Below are 15,178 nucleotides of genomic sequence, written 5' to 3' on the forward strand. Positions count from 1 at the left end.
CTCCTTCCTAGGCAGTTATTTCCCATTGTGTATGTGTGCAACTGATTGCTCCTTCCTAAGTGGAGTACTTTGCATTTATCCTTATTGAATTTAATCCTATTTACTTCAGACCATATCTCCAGTTTGTTCAGATCATTTTGAATTTTAATCCTATCCTCCAAAGCAGTTGCAACCCCTCCCAGCTTGGTATCATCCGCAAACTCTATAAGTGTACTCTCTATGTCATTATCTAAATCATTGATGAAGATATTGAACAGAACCAGACCTAGAACTGATCCCTGCAGGACCCTACTCATTATACCCTTCCAGCATGACTGCGAACCATTGATAACTACTTTAAATCTAGGTTGTATTTCCCTTATTTGTTTATGAGAAGGTCACGTGAGACAATATCAAAAGCCTCACTAAAGTCAAGATATATCACATCTACCACATCATGGCATACCCCGCTTCCAAAGGCCCCATTCCTTATGAACCTCTTAAAACAGATGGTGTGGAGCTGAGGTAAAGCACATATGTGCACTTTTGAGGATCTAAAAGAATCTATTGCCCGCATCCCTAGCACTGGCATTTGATGCTGTCTCCAAGCCTTGCACCATTTCAGCAGATGCCAGTGGACATCTTGGCCCACTAAAATTACACTGGGGTCTGAGAAGAGATTCAGGCCTTATAAAATGAGGAGTGTAAACAACTTGATAACTTTTATTAATGTTAATAGGTGTAATGAGACTCTTCCACTGAGACAGTACGTGTGCCTTTCCCAGCTGCATCAGATACTGAGCTGTTCTCTTTTTAGTTTTATTTTTTAATACATTATTTCTACAAAATAGTCCTGATCCAAAGCTCATTGAAATCAATGGCAAATTTTCTGTTAACTTCAGTGGACATTGGATCAGACCCTACAAGTGGAAAATGTGCACTAGCGAGCTCACTCCGTTACTGATACATTCTTCCGACAGAACCGGACCTGGGCATCAGTATATATATTAGAAGCGTAAAGATGCTCTTAACATACAGCCAGCCCATTAAACGCAGATAACTGAGAAGCTGCATCAGACCCCATAAAGCAACTGTATTTTAAGTCCAAATTTGGTATTTTCTGTCAATAATCTCTCCGTCTCTGGCCATTTTATATTTCAAAATTACAGCTACTTCCCCCCGTTCCTCTTTTCTTTCAGAAGAAAGAAAACATTTGCACTGTAATAGGTTTTCCAACACGTAATGAGACCAGGAATAAAATGAACACTGAAGAGCCTTTCATTCCCCTGGCATTATTACTTGAATGTTCACAATGTTATTAATGTCAGAATATCCAGGAGCACAATACCAGCAGTTTATCTGCCATCAGATTTTTCTTCTTGTTGGAGTCATTTAAAAGTGGACTGGTCATATTCTCAGCTGGTGTATCTATACCTCAGCGGGAGTAAATATCCTCAACAGGGGTGTTTCCCTCACACTTTAAGAAACAGTTCTGACCTGTGGGCTGCCTGGCCAAACTGTTTTTTTTCTGTCTCAGGTGTTTGCAAAACTAAGATAATTAGAAGCCCCCATATCTATAGTATCTTAGCACCTCACTGTCTTCAATGTATTTAGCCTCACAACACCTTGTGCAGTTGGGAAGCAGTATTATCCCCATGTTACAGATGAGCAACTAAGACAGAAGCCAAGATCCCCAAAGGTATTTAGCTTCCTAACTTCCATTGAAAGCATGAAGCTGGGGTTTAGGCCCCCGAGTCCCAGTTTTAGGCTCCACTGTAATCCACAAAACTCCCACTGAACATTTGTAGGCACCTAAGCTCACTTGGAGCCTAAATTTCCAGGGTAAAAGCTTCTTAAGCATCTATGTTCCTGTCTCTGAGCACGTGCGCAACTGCCCCACTCTCAGCATCCCAACATCTATCACTCACCTAAGCCCCAGAGCAATTCACAAACCAGGGGAAGATAGACATTCAGCCACCTAAATTGCATGCAGGGCCCTATCAGTGAGCAGCCTCTGGCCATTTTGTGTGGAGGGAGGCAGGCACCTAGCTCATTCCAGCCATGTCCTGAGGGCAGGAAAGCCCTATTCAAATCCTTTCTCCCCCTCTGGCAGAGAGGGAAGAATTGAGCCCTGGTCACCCACATCCCAAGTGAGTGCTCTAACCACTGGAATAAGAGCTATAAGGTGGGCAGCGCCACCTCCTCCTCCTCTGACTGGAGTTTGCATGGGCCCTGCTCTGGTAGGCGCGCTCAGAGACTGCCTACTGGATTGGGCCCTGTAACCAAGTTAGGCAGCTGAACACCCATCTTCCCTGGTTCATGAATCGCTCTGGGGCTTAGGTCGGAGATAGGTGTCTCGATGCCTAGAGTAGAGCAGTAACATGCATGCAGGCTCTAAAACATAGGCAGCTAGAGAATTTTTACACTGGAAAGTAAGGTGCTGAGTGGATTTAGGTGCCTACAGGTTAGGTGGCAGCCAAGCAGGGTTTTTGTGGATCACAGAGATGCTACGCACAGGGACTTGGGCACCTAACTCTGGAGTTGAGGCCCCTAAATTACTACGTTGCTAGCAACCAAGGAGCTTTCACTCTAATTTAGAGTGAAACACACAACAAGAGTCACAGCATATTATGGTGGGTACACAGGACAAGAAATAGAATAACAGGAGTCCAGGGTAAACACAGGGAAACTGATATTTTAATCAGAGTAGAATAATGGATTTACCACTGGCATACCCCCTTCTGGTAGCACATGGCATAGCAGGCTCTCCTTCTCTGGCACCCTCTCCCCAGAGCCACTCCAGTCTTGTGGTGGTTTGCTTCTTCTCATGACTCAGCCCTCCGACCAGGCGAGTTTAAGTCTCACCCCTGCTGGGATATCAGAGTCCAGTACAAACAATATCTCATGTAACTCTAATCTTCACCACAGCATATTCTATCCATCCTAGGCTCCTCTGCAGTCCCACTCTTCTCCTAGAGTAGCAGGTTCCCTGGCATCCCACAACAGAACACAGAAAACCCCAAACACACCTAAAGCAACCAATGCCTGTCCAGTGCCTTGAGCTCTCAACCCAGCTGGATTCTCCCCAGCTCCCTGACCCTGTTTGAGAACATCAACCCCCAGGACTATTTCCCTGGAGCTTTGACCTTTACCCAGGACTTACCACGGAGGCTAGCTCCTTTCCAACACCTCATCCCAATCTGATAGATAGCTGGATTGATAATATCTGTCAACAGGGCTCGCTATTAGAATCGCCGCATCCGTCACCCCATGATCGCTCATTGGCTCCATATTTGTAGCTAGGTATTTAAATAGAAGTCTGGTTGCTGATAGTGACCAGTAGGTGCCAATCATTCATCCTGTGCTCACCAATGAGCCAACTACTGACTCTATTGCAGACTACCTTTTGCCCAAGTTTAGGTAGGCTTACCATGATGAACAAGTCCGATTGCTGCTGGGGAAGAAGTGAGCCAGTATTTGTTTCCTATGTGTTACAGCGCACACTGCCTTGGGCTACACATTATATATATATATATATATATATGATCTTGGAAAATGTATCCTTTTAAAAAAGATACATTATATTATCAAGTCTTTTTTTCCCCTTTCTTCTGAGTTTCATAGAAGACACTCAGATGCCACAGTGATGGGCATAATAGAATAGAATAGAAATCGCTGAGTAGTCCTGCAAATGCCACACTTCAATTCAGACGTGTTATTAAACACTTTCTACATATGACGAGGGCCGGCTCCAGGCACCAGCTTAACAAGCAGGTGCTTGGGGCGGCCAAGGGAAAGGGGCGGCACCAGCGGCAATTCGGGGGTGGCAGGTCCCTCACTCCCTCTAGGAGCGAAGGACCTGCCGTTGAACTGCCGCCGCTGATTGCGGCTTTTTTTCAATTGCCCTGGTTCTTTTTTTTTTTTTTTGCTTGGGGTGGCAGAAATGCTGGAGCCGGCCCTGCATATGACCCTATTTTCTGTTACACACATTTCAGGGCTCCCAGGACCACTTCCTATAGATCTCCCAAGTGCTCCTAGGGAAGTTTCCGCAGCAATGGATTTTTCCTCTCTTATGGGCAAAAGAAACACAAAAAACAAAAATACTATAGAATTTAACAGGAATTAAACCACTCGCATCCTTTAGAAGTTACTCTGACATCCTATGGAATTTCGTAGAGAACTGTGGTGTATTGGAATTAAGTAATATCCCTTTAAATAGTTTGGAAGCTCTCTAGTGGGCACCCCATCTTCTGTTGCAGAAGCCACTTGATTCTAACAGAGCAACAGTGTATATACTTAGCCAGGACTGGGGCTAATTGGTCAACTAACTAAATATTGCCCTTTATCAGCAGCATATCTGAGCATCCTTGGAACCCAATGGCTGATAGCAATTCTGAGGGTTTTTTTAAATTTATTTATTTTGATTGTAAAATGCCTAGAGGTGATATGTTCCCAGCTAAGTAAAAACTCAGAAAGCTGCATAACTAAGAGAGCAGCTTACCACCTTACTTAAGCAGTCAACAAAGAAAGGAAACGCTATGCACTGGAACTTCACAATGTAGTACGAAAGTTGCTTTTACTTCTTACAAAGTTTGGCGCTGTAGCTGAAGAAATGTGGAGGATGTTTAGAATCGCCTACCATTATTTATGGTGTCTCTGACTGAATGAAATATCCCCGGCATGAATCCCTTCTGGAAATACAAGCCTTTCCTATTCCTTATGCCTCTTAAAACTCATAATAGAAAACAGAGACCACAGAAAAATATATGGACAAACATAAATACGATTTTTTTTTTCCTTAGATGCATCCATGCAGCATCAGTGCCTATAAATTTGTATTATAGCTCTACTGCCATCAAGTGATCGAATGAGTTTTAGTGAAGATATCCTTTTTTAAAAAGTGCAGGCAGGCTATAGGAGCTACGGAGATCTTAAAAAGCATCAGGGCAAATTTAACCTTCTCCCCTGCCCCGTTCCAACAGTGGGAACTATGATTACCAACTGCACAAAGAAAAAAGCTTAGCAAACTGCAAACCCGTAAAAGGCAAAGACGCTAATTAAAGGAAAAGGGTATTGTTTAAGGGTAGTTCAGTCAAAAATAATCCAGGTATAAAGCCAAGATCTGTCGTAAATCATTTGCTTTATACTGCACATGGGAAGTACAGTAGTAATAATGAATTGTTTGTTACTAATAAGATTATTTATTAAAGATGATTGCATTTCAAACATCTATCTTTACATTTACCATTTGCCTTTCATTGGCTGTTGGGCCATTAGGCCAAAGTCTCCACAGGTTACATCTGCATAGCAGGATGGAAATTCTTAGGGATGTGAATCTGACCCTGTCCACACTACTGTGAATCCAGAGAAGCCCCCTTGACTAGAATAGAGATATTCTGTTATCACAGAGTTTTAGACCATAATGGACCACCATCTAGTCTGACCACCTGTATACCACAGGCCACCAATACCACCCAGACCACAGTATTACAGCACTCAGGTTATGCCAATATATAACTGAGGTCAGAATTTGAACCAGGCGTTTCAGCTCATGGAGTTTCTGAGTGAAGCATCCATTAAGCCTTGAAGTTTACCCCAGTGGAAGAAACCAGGGATCTGCTAATTCTGCAGGTTTCAAGGGATCTGTCCAATATGTGGGGCATCAGTGCTAAAGTCACTTATTCTGCCCTATGGATTCACTGCAGCACCAAGACAACATGGCTGCCGCAGGAGCCATGTTGCCAGGGGCTTCCCCAACCTCGGCTGCATCTTGAGCCCCCTGCCCCCAATGAAGGAGGGGAAGTTTCATGGCACAGAGGGGGAAGTTGTGGAATTTAATGCTTTGTCCCGTGGTTGGTGTCTGGGGGAGGGAGGTGGAGGAATCTGCCAGACAAATCCTGCCCCCATCACCTTAATATCCTCAGAACTGGATCCACAGGGGAGCTTCCATGGGGCTGAGTGCCAAAAGAGATCCTGCCTTGGAAGTGACATGCTCACCTCCTGTACTCCCCCAGTCAGGATGAGCAAACACAGAGGGGAGCCTTCAGTCCTGAGTTTGCCAGACTTTCTCTGTTGCTGCAACGCCGTGAGACCTGGAATGGAAACCCTGCTGTCATAAGCATGTGAGCCAGATTTATCTTCAGTGTGACTCCACTTACTTCAGTGGCACTCCTGTAGGGATCATTCTGGGCCAGGGAGGCAGTTTACATTACATTAACTAAAGCTTCCATCATCCAACAGAGGGAATGGTCCACTGGATTTAGCATCGGGTCTGAAACATCTGCCAGAAATTCAGAGCCCAGTAGAGTCAGTTCAGCCCCTTTCATCCTCCTGAGACAGGACTAGCGTGGTGGGTTGTGCACAATGCAGCTGTTTCACTGTGCATGTGTAATAATTTCAGTAAGAACAAGCAGAAAGGATGGTCCTGTGCTCGGGTACTCGTTGGAGACTTGAGTTCAATTCCCTGCTCTTCTACAAGCTGCAGCCTAAGGAAGGATAGCCCAATGGGCAGGGTGCTAGCCCAGGACTTAGGAGACTCAGGTTCACTTACCTGCTCTCCTACAGGCTGCACCTTAGGTGAGTCATTAGTTTTTTCCGGTGCCTCAGATCTTCCATCTGTAAACTAGGGATCATTCCACTGACCTACGTCACAGGAGGGGTGCAAGGATCAATACATTAAAGGTTGTGAGACTCTCAGATACTATGGAAAGTGGAGCCACATAAGTGCCATAGATAGTAATGCTTTCTCTGATGGCTTTTGGCAAATGCCACCACATACATTCTGTGCCGGTCTACCATCAGTGAAGTATTGCCAGCAAAGAATTTGGCCCAGTGTATGCTAATGCTGGCGTTTCAGTTGTACATTTATAGGACTTGATCCTGGAAACACGTAGTATGCACTTCAGCCAGACTGTGCATAGTGATCAGTGCCGCTCCTGCTCTTCACGGTGGGCAGGGTCAGGCCCAGAGTTTGTCAGACACTTTGACCCAGATCCCCAAAGGGATTTAGACACTTAACTCCCATTGATTTCAATCAGAGTCAGGCATCTTAATTTCCTTGAGGATTTGGGACCTGATGGAATGGAAGGTGATGTATGCGTGTGAGAAGTTATTATAACCAGCCTGATTTTATGCCAGAAAACAATCAGGAATAGCCCTGAACCTTTTGACTATTTATGGCCAAAACAATAGGAAAGATCAAACTTAATTCCATAGCAACAAAAATGATGCTTGCTGCAGCCAAAGCAGATCTGATCTGACCTGATCTAACCAAATTGAGACAGAGAGAGAGAGAGACAGCCCTAATAAAGCAGAAAGGCTAATAAGGGACTCAGGATATTTGTTCCAATTACCCCGATTTTTGTTCAGAATACAAGACCGTCCAAAGTGACATTTATGGACTAAAGCAGCTGAATCTCAGGTCTGCCTGTCATGCCTGGCTCTAAATGGATGGAGAAGGGAAGCAATGGGAATAAAGGATAAAAGAGAAGGATGGATACACCACCAGCCTGCAAAAGAGAATGTTATTTCACGCCCCCCCCTCCCCCTTTTGGCTTCTGTTATGATGCAATAATACATTGTATAAGCGGGGAGATGCCAGGTGCTTCAGTTCAGTTGCGAGGGAGAAGAACAGTTCAAAAGCTCCAATATTTCCCTTCAAAGCAGATTTTTTCAAAATCATTTGCTTTTAGCAGACGGGAACTTATAAAAGGCCACTTCCATGCTGGCACTGTAGCCTTTTCTTCTGAGTGCAGGAGGTTAGATGAAAAAAGTTCAATTAAGAGCCTGCCTTTCTGCAATTGATAATGGTTTTGACATTTGCAGAGTCTCTTGATGACAATGAATGCCCAAGGTGGAGTAAAACAAATCGAAGCCCGGCTTCTTTGCAAGGAGTTGAAAACATCCTATAGCAACAGTGCTTGAATGCGCAAGTGCTTTTGCACTCATGGCCTCAAAACCAGCCCGTTCCCCAGATCACAGATAATGGGAAAGGTTCATCTTGGCATTACTGGAGATTTCCTTTCATTCTGGAGCAACACAGTGGTGGATCAAGCCAAATGTTTTTGTCAGCCTTCCGAGGAGTGGCAATGAGTAGAGAGTATCAGAGGGGTAGCCGTGTTAGTCTGGATTTATAAAAAGCGACAAAGAGTCCCGTGGCACCTTATAAACTAACAGAAGTATTGGCACATAAGTTTTCATGAGTGAATACCCACTTCGTCAGATTCATGAGTAGAGAGCCTCCCAGGACTGAATTTATAGTCTGCTGTTTTGCTGGACCAAACCTGGAATGTTGCAGCTACAGAAAAATATTATTTTCAACAAGTTCCATGATCAACATCAGAGTACTGACCATGGGCGAGGGAGAAAGGAAGGACATGATTGCTTTTGATTGCTAGTTTAACAGCTTTGCTTCAGCTTCTCCTGTTAGTTAAGGCAGCATCCAGATGACTGGAGTAACATCCAGAAGGCGGTTCTCACCCAGGTCAGATTGATATTCCCATTTAAGGCACACAATGCTATGTGAATAAAAGCTTCCTCCGTCACTGGCCTTGATTGAGGCAGTTGAGAATGAAGAGTGTCGTTTGCACTCTTCTGCAAGGCTGTGATTAGATCTCATTGTATTTTCATGCATGGGCTCAAACCAATATTCTGGACAGGATTAAGTAAAATTCCATCACACTGACGACTTGGGATAGTCCAGTCCTGTGCCTCTGGATCTAAATGCCTCGTTGCTTCTGCATACTTCAAGGGCAACTGTGTATTTTTCCCAGAGAAGTTCCAAGTTCCAAGTCCCAAATTGCTGGCCTCTTAGAAAAAATGAACTTTCAGTGCCTGCCTGCACACATGCAAACAGTTCAGGTTAAACTCATTGCTATTTGCACTGGCAACTTTACAGCGTGTGTAGAAGAGGAGGGGGACTGGCTAACATTCCTCTGTGCCCCCTTAGGGGCATGTGCCCCACAGTTTGGGGACCATTGGCCTGACAGGTACGTAGAAAAGTACTGTTACTTGGGAAACTGGGAGGGAGAGAGATTAAATATACTGCCAAGTGATGAGACAGGATCAGTGCCCTAATGGATCATATAGTGGGCCCTCAAGTCCAATATCCTGTCTCTGACAATAGCAAGTACCAGCTACAAAAAAATGGCATAATTATGAGAGAGCCTGTTCCCTGGGAAAGTTTCCCTCATAGTCCCCTATACTTAGCTACCCTAAGGTACTTATTTGGCTCCAATCACTCTAATATCTGAGCCCCTCACAATCTTTAATGTATTTATCCTCACAACATCCCTGCAGGGTAGGGAAGTGTTATTATCCCTATTCTCACAGATAAGGAATAGAGACAGAGACTAAGGCCCAGATTCACAAAGGGTCTTAGGTGGTGTGATGCCAAATGTTGTAACACCTACATTTTAGGTACCTAGAATCTGATTGGACTCCACAAAGCCTGAGTTAGGTGCCTAGGCTCCATATATGATGAATGGGGAGAGACCGGTGCCAGAGACTGGGAGCCATAGAAGTCATTACACTAGGTAGGGAGCTGCCTAAACTAGGCAATAGCAGGGGTCTGTCCTAAACCCTGCCCCTCTCATGGAGTTTTGCTCTAAATCTTGGCTGCAGAGAGGTGCCTACCTCTGCGGGCAACCCACAACCAGAAACCCCTCTGCTAAAATTAGGTGGCTTAGCCACTAAGTCATTTCTTGCGAGAATGGGTTAGGTACCTGTCTAACCACACAAAAACCGGGAGAAGGGGTCATGCTCACGCTTTCTCTGGCCCAGTTAATACAAGTGAGATCCACATCAGAGTATTCCATAGCTCAGTGGTTAGGGCATTCCCTTGAGAAACAGGGCACGCCTGTTCACATCCTTTATTCTTAGGCAGGAGTGGGGGGGAATTGAATTGGGGTCTCCCACATTCTGGGTGAGTACTTTATCCACTGCACTAACGGAGGTCTCTTTCTGTCGCCCCCACCCAGCTGTTTTGTATGGAGTTAGGAATGCTGAGAGCACACCTAACTGCACTGGGCCCTGTAGGCAGGATAGGGTGGGGAAATGCCTATCTTCAGTGGTTTGAGGATCATTCTGGGGCCTAGAAGTAAGAGAGGTATCCAGCCACTTGCCCAGAGGCAGAAACTTAGGCACTGGGGGGACCTTTAGACTCCAGGTGAGTTGGGGTTTTGTGGATCATAGTAGCACATAGACCTCAGTCCTTTTGTGGAGCTGGGTCAAACTCATTTGTTCAGGGCAGGGCCGGCTCTAGTTTTTTTGCCGCCCCAAGCAAAAAAAAATGTTGGCTGCCCCCTCTGCCCTGGGCTCTCTCTTCCCCCCCCCACCCGCACTCCCTGCCGCCCCAGTCCTGGGCTCCCCCCCCCCCACCAGTGCTGACTCCACCCGCTCCCCACTCGCCTCCAGCTGGTCCGGCGCTAGCAGGGTCGGGGTAAGCAGCGGGGCTCCTGGGCCGCGCCTCAGCCCAGGGTCCCTCCAGCCAGGGCTCCCGCCTCCAGGATGGGCCGGGACCCGGGAGGGCAGAGCCAGGGGACCTCCCCTGCAGGGGGCTGAGAAGCCGGAGCAGGGTAGCCCCAGAGGGAGTGGAGCCCCGGAGAGCGTGACGTGAGCCCCACATGGCAGCGCTCCGCCCTCTATGGCCCTGCTGCTGCTGCTGCTTCTGGCTGCCCTGCCGCAGCCCCTGGACAGCTCGGGCCGCTTCGCCCAGCCCCGGCTGCGGCGCTGGGGGATGGCCGCCCTGCGGCATCTGCAGGTGGCTCCTTGTGCCCCGAGGGGCGGCCCGCAGCCCGAGTGTTCCCCGCTAGGAGCCTGCCCGGCCCAGCCACATGGTGCAGTGCTGCTCCCCCACGGCACGAACCACAGCGGCCCCAGGGTGCCCCCCGCGCATGACCGCTGCTGCTGCTGCCAGGCCGGCTCTAGGCTTTTGCCGCCCAAAGAAAAAAAAAAAAAGATGGCCAGAATGCCGCCCTTGAAAATGTGCTGCCCCAAGCACGTGCTTGGTTTGCTGGTGCCTAGAGCTGGCCCTGGTTCAGGGCACACTGGGATCTGTAACAGAGCAGGTATGTGAACCTGGGTCTCCTAAATCCTAGGCTAACACCCTGACCATTGGGCTATCCTTCCTCCATAGGCTGAAGGTCAGACTACATGATCACAATGGTCCCTTCTGGTCTTCTATGAATTGTCCACTCAGGAAGAACCTTGTCCCCTCTTCAGGTGAGCACAAAGGCCTGAGAATTTTCCAAAAGGACAAGTCTGGCCAGTAAGTGGTACCTACACATAAGGACACAGCATTCTTCATGTCAGATGGGGACGTGTAGTCCATGAGGCTGTGTGGGAGGGATACACGTGGGGCCAAAAGGGGAGAGAGATACACATAGGAGCCAAGCAGAGGGCCCAAGCAGGACATAAGGCCCTGCCACTAAACAAACACTAACCTGTCTCATGAGCTGCCATCATGAAAAGGCCAGAGATCAGACACACACCCCTCCATCCAACATAGGAAACAGGGCAATGTCATTACACAGGATGTAATCCAAAGTCCAGTCTGGAAGTCAATGGATATCCTTCCCACCAGGCCCAAAGACTGGCCTCAGGATTCAACAGTAGCAGCAAAACCAGGACTGTATGCCTATGCATGTGTGTGTATCTAATTTACTTTTGATTTGCCTGGCATGCACTGTTACCTGGGTAATAGTCCATATCAGAGAAAATAGCAGATGCCATTACTAATGCCAGTTGCTGTGGGCAGGAGAGTACTAGCACAAGGAGGTTATAAAAAACCTATGGATCCTAAGGGATTTGGACACTTAACTCCCTTTGAAAAATCCCAGTCAATACTTATTAGAGAATAGCCAGAGAGACTGCAGTTTCACAATTGACATGTCATCATTTGAACCAAGGTTTCTGCTATTGGGATCTGCTTTGTTAACTCACTGTGTGGCTCATGAACCATCTCAAATGACAAAAAAACATTGATGCTGTTTTGTGAATAATCAAAACACAAATCCATGTTTCAGGACCGACTCAATTCCATCCCCAAAAGCTGGAATCAAATATTTGCTCCCCAAACCAAAATCATTTGAATGCATTGTTTAAAAAGCAAATTGAATTAGCTAAACTCATTTACTTAATCAAGTTACAAATGTTATTGTAAAAAAATGTTCTAGATGAATTGGAGCTCTTGGGTTCGGATTAACTGTTGCAGTGACATTATGGTGTTATGAGGTGAGATACAGCCAGACTCTTTCTTTCTGTTATTATTTTAAAAAATAATTAGCCCTTCCTAATTCTGGAAGATTTCTAATGAAGAGGAGAGCTTGGTATCCACAGGGCTTCAAATGCAGTGGTGTGATTATGTCAATGCTAATATCTGATTGTTCCATCTGAATATCACGTTTCACTTTCTTCATGATTGTCTCTTTTAGCACCTTATAATTGGACACCACTGCTTTTCAAGATGTTTGCCTAAGTTCCCTTAATTTGACATGTGCAGAACAAAATATTTGATTAAGTACAACTTTTCCCTTTGTTTTTAATGACATTTCTATTTTAAATTGCCTGTTTTTAATATCACCTTTCCCAAGTCTCAAAGATAAACACAGTGCTGGACTAGATCCCCAGCTGGTAAATCACTTCTTTTGATTTCAACGGCCCACTCTTTTCCCCTAAATTTCTTCCCATAGATATATATTGTGTGGAACCTCGTTTACTTTTCTTTCGACAATGCGATTCTTTTGGATGGATAAATGTGACAGACATTTTATTACGATGATGTGAAATGGGAGCACAGTCATATAATTAAGAAACTTAGAAATAAATATGGAATTTATATAGAACTCTTTCATGCAAATATCACTTCTTAGATTGACCTGTATGTTTTTTTACAGCACCTAGCACAATGGGCCCCCAAAGTTGGGCCTCTGGTAGTAGTAATAATAAATAAATCATCATCTCATTGTTTCCCTCTACATCCCCGTCTACACTTGCCTTTTGTCGTTTACTTAGATTGTAAGCTCCTTGGGGCAGGGACCATCACTTTGCCCTGTGTTTGTACAGTACCTGGCACAATGGGATCCTGGCCCATGACTGGGGCTACAGTGGTCATAATAGTAATGATAGCAACATGGTGTAGCTGTTTCAGCACACACAAGCCTATCTAACAGCCAGAAACATTTGGTCTGTTATCCTAGCTTCACCACTAATGGCTTCTGTGGCCACTGGCATGTCGTTTTACCTCTGTGCCTCAGTTTCCCCATTCACAAATTGGGGTTAATGATAATTATTTTATCATTTCACGGCAAGGAGGTAGTGAGAGGGAGAGAAGGGGGCTATAGATGTTAATTAGTTAATATTTATGTAAATATGTAATGATCAACAACATTAATTAATATGGAACATGCTGTTATATTAAGGACATGTAATAAATAGTTTATAATGGGTTAATAAAAGATCAATAGTTGTTTCAGTAGAGATTGTGATAGAGCCTAAAAGATGAATAGTTTGCTTAGAACCATGCCCTATAACCAACTATCACAACTTATAAATGATTTATACATGTACCCTTACTGCTTCAGTGTGTTTGTGAACTGCCCCATCTGCAGACAGGGCTAATACTTTCCGACTTGCAGGGTGTTGTGGAGATGAATTTGTAAATGTGGGTGAGGCGCTCACATGCTACACTGAAGGGGGCAACATCAGTGGATAGGGTTTTAGATTCAGAAGTTTGCAAACTACCTGTATCCAAACCAAAACCCTGGTTCCAAACACCCCTGTACTTTACACTGTTCAAAACCAGGATCTGAATTTGATTTCCAAGCTCATCTCTTTTGTGAGCCACCAGGGCAAATCCTGTACAGCTTTCCTGATCTACAGCTTCCCCCTCCAAATACAGCATTTCACAATTCACTAGGTGCGTTGCGGGTGCTTTTCTCTTTTCCTTGGAAGCATTAGGTACTGGTCACTCCCAGAGGCAAAATGCTGACCCAGATGGACCAATGTTCTGATCCACTGTGACAAATCCTCTGTCCCTGTTATTTTTGTTTATATAACATTCCTCTGGTGTATGTATATCTTTTGACTTTTTGAAAGTCTTCAAAATGTTCCTGAAAAAGTTGTTGCTGACAATAAATCATACATATGCCCAGCAGCGATGCTTTTTTTCTCAGTACATTTCTTTTTTTAAAAAATATCAGAGTAATAGCCAAGAAGACTAAAGCTCTTGATTAATCCACGGAAGAGAGGTAGCTACAGTCAAAGTGGCCATCCTGTTGTGCTATCTATGTGCCGTTATCCTATATTGTATGAGCACACTGATAAGAACATAGGATTTGCCACTCCAAATCAGATTACTAGTTTATCCTGTCCCCAAAGAGGCTGAAAAGCTCACCTCCCCTAGAACCTTTCCCCTTTGGTTAGGGAACTCATCCAGGAGACCCTCAGTCAATTCCTTCCTCTGCCTGATGAAGAGAAGGGATTTAAAGAGGGGTTTCCCATCTCTCTCACCACCTATAATCACTCTCTCTCTCTCTCCCTCTCTCTCTCACTGAATACATATTTACCCATTTATACACAGTGGGGCAGCTTCCGCATTAGAAATTGAGAACAAATTGTATTAGAACATGCCAGAGCCCAGTGGCTAGGGCACTCATCTGACAGGTGGGAAACCCATATTCCAGCCCCTTCTCCTTGTCAGGTACAGAGGGCTGTTGAATCAGAATCTATTACCTCCTGGGTGAGTTCACTAACCACTGAAGATTGGAAGAGAGGCTACCACCTCATTCCTCCCAGCAGTTTAGTGTGGAGTTCACCATGCACCACTGCCACACTTGCAGGAAACATTTTAGGTACCTGATTCCAGGAGATGTTGCTGTGGATCCCAAGTGGAGATAGGTGTCTCCCTACAGCCTGGATTAGGCACCTAAGTCCCTGATAGGGGCAGGGCTTAGGACTCACCCCGGTCCTCAGCATCCGCCATTGGCTAGCTTGGACCGCTCGCATTCTAGCATGCTGTCTTTTGTGGATCTCCTTAGGCACCTCTCTCTCCCCATGAATTGTATACGGAGCCTAGCTCAGGCTTTGTGGACTCCAGTGGGTGGCTAGGTGCCGAAAAGTTAGGTATTTGTAACCCTGAGGCTTGGCCTACTCTACAGACGTATGTGGGTATAACTACATCACTTAGTTATAGGAACCTAAT

The sequence above is a fragment of the Malaclemys terrapin genome, chromosome 5 (genome assembly GCF_027887155.1).
Source record: "Malaclemys terrapin pileata isolate rMalTer1 chromosome 5, rMalTer1.hap1, whole genome shotgun sequence".
NCBI classification, from domain to species: Eukaryota; Metazoa; Chordata; order Testudines; family Emydidae; genus Malaclemys; species Malaclemys terrapin.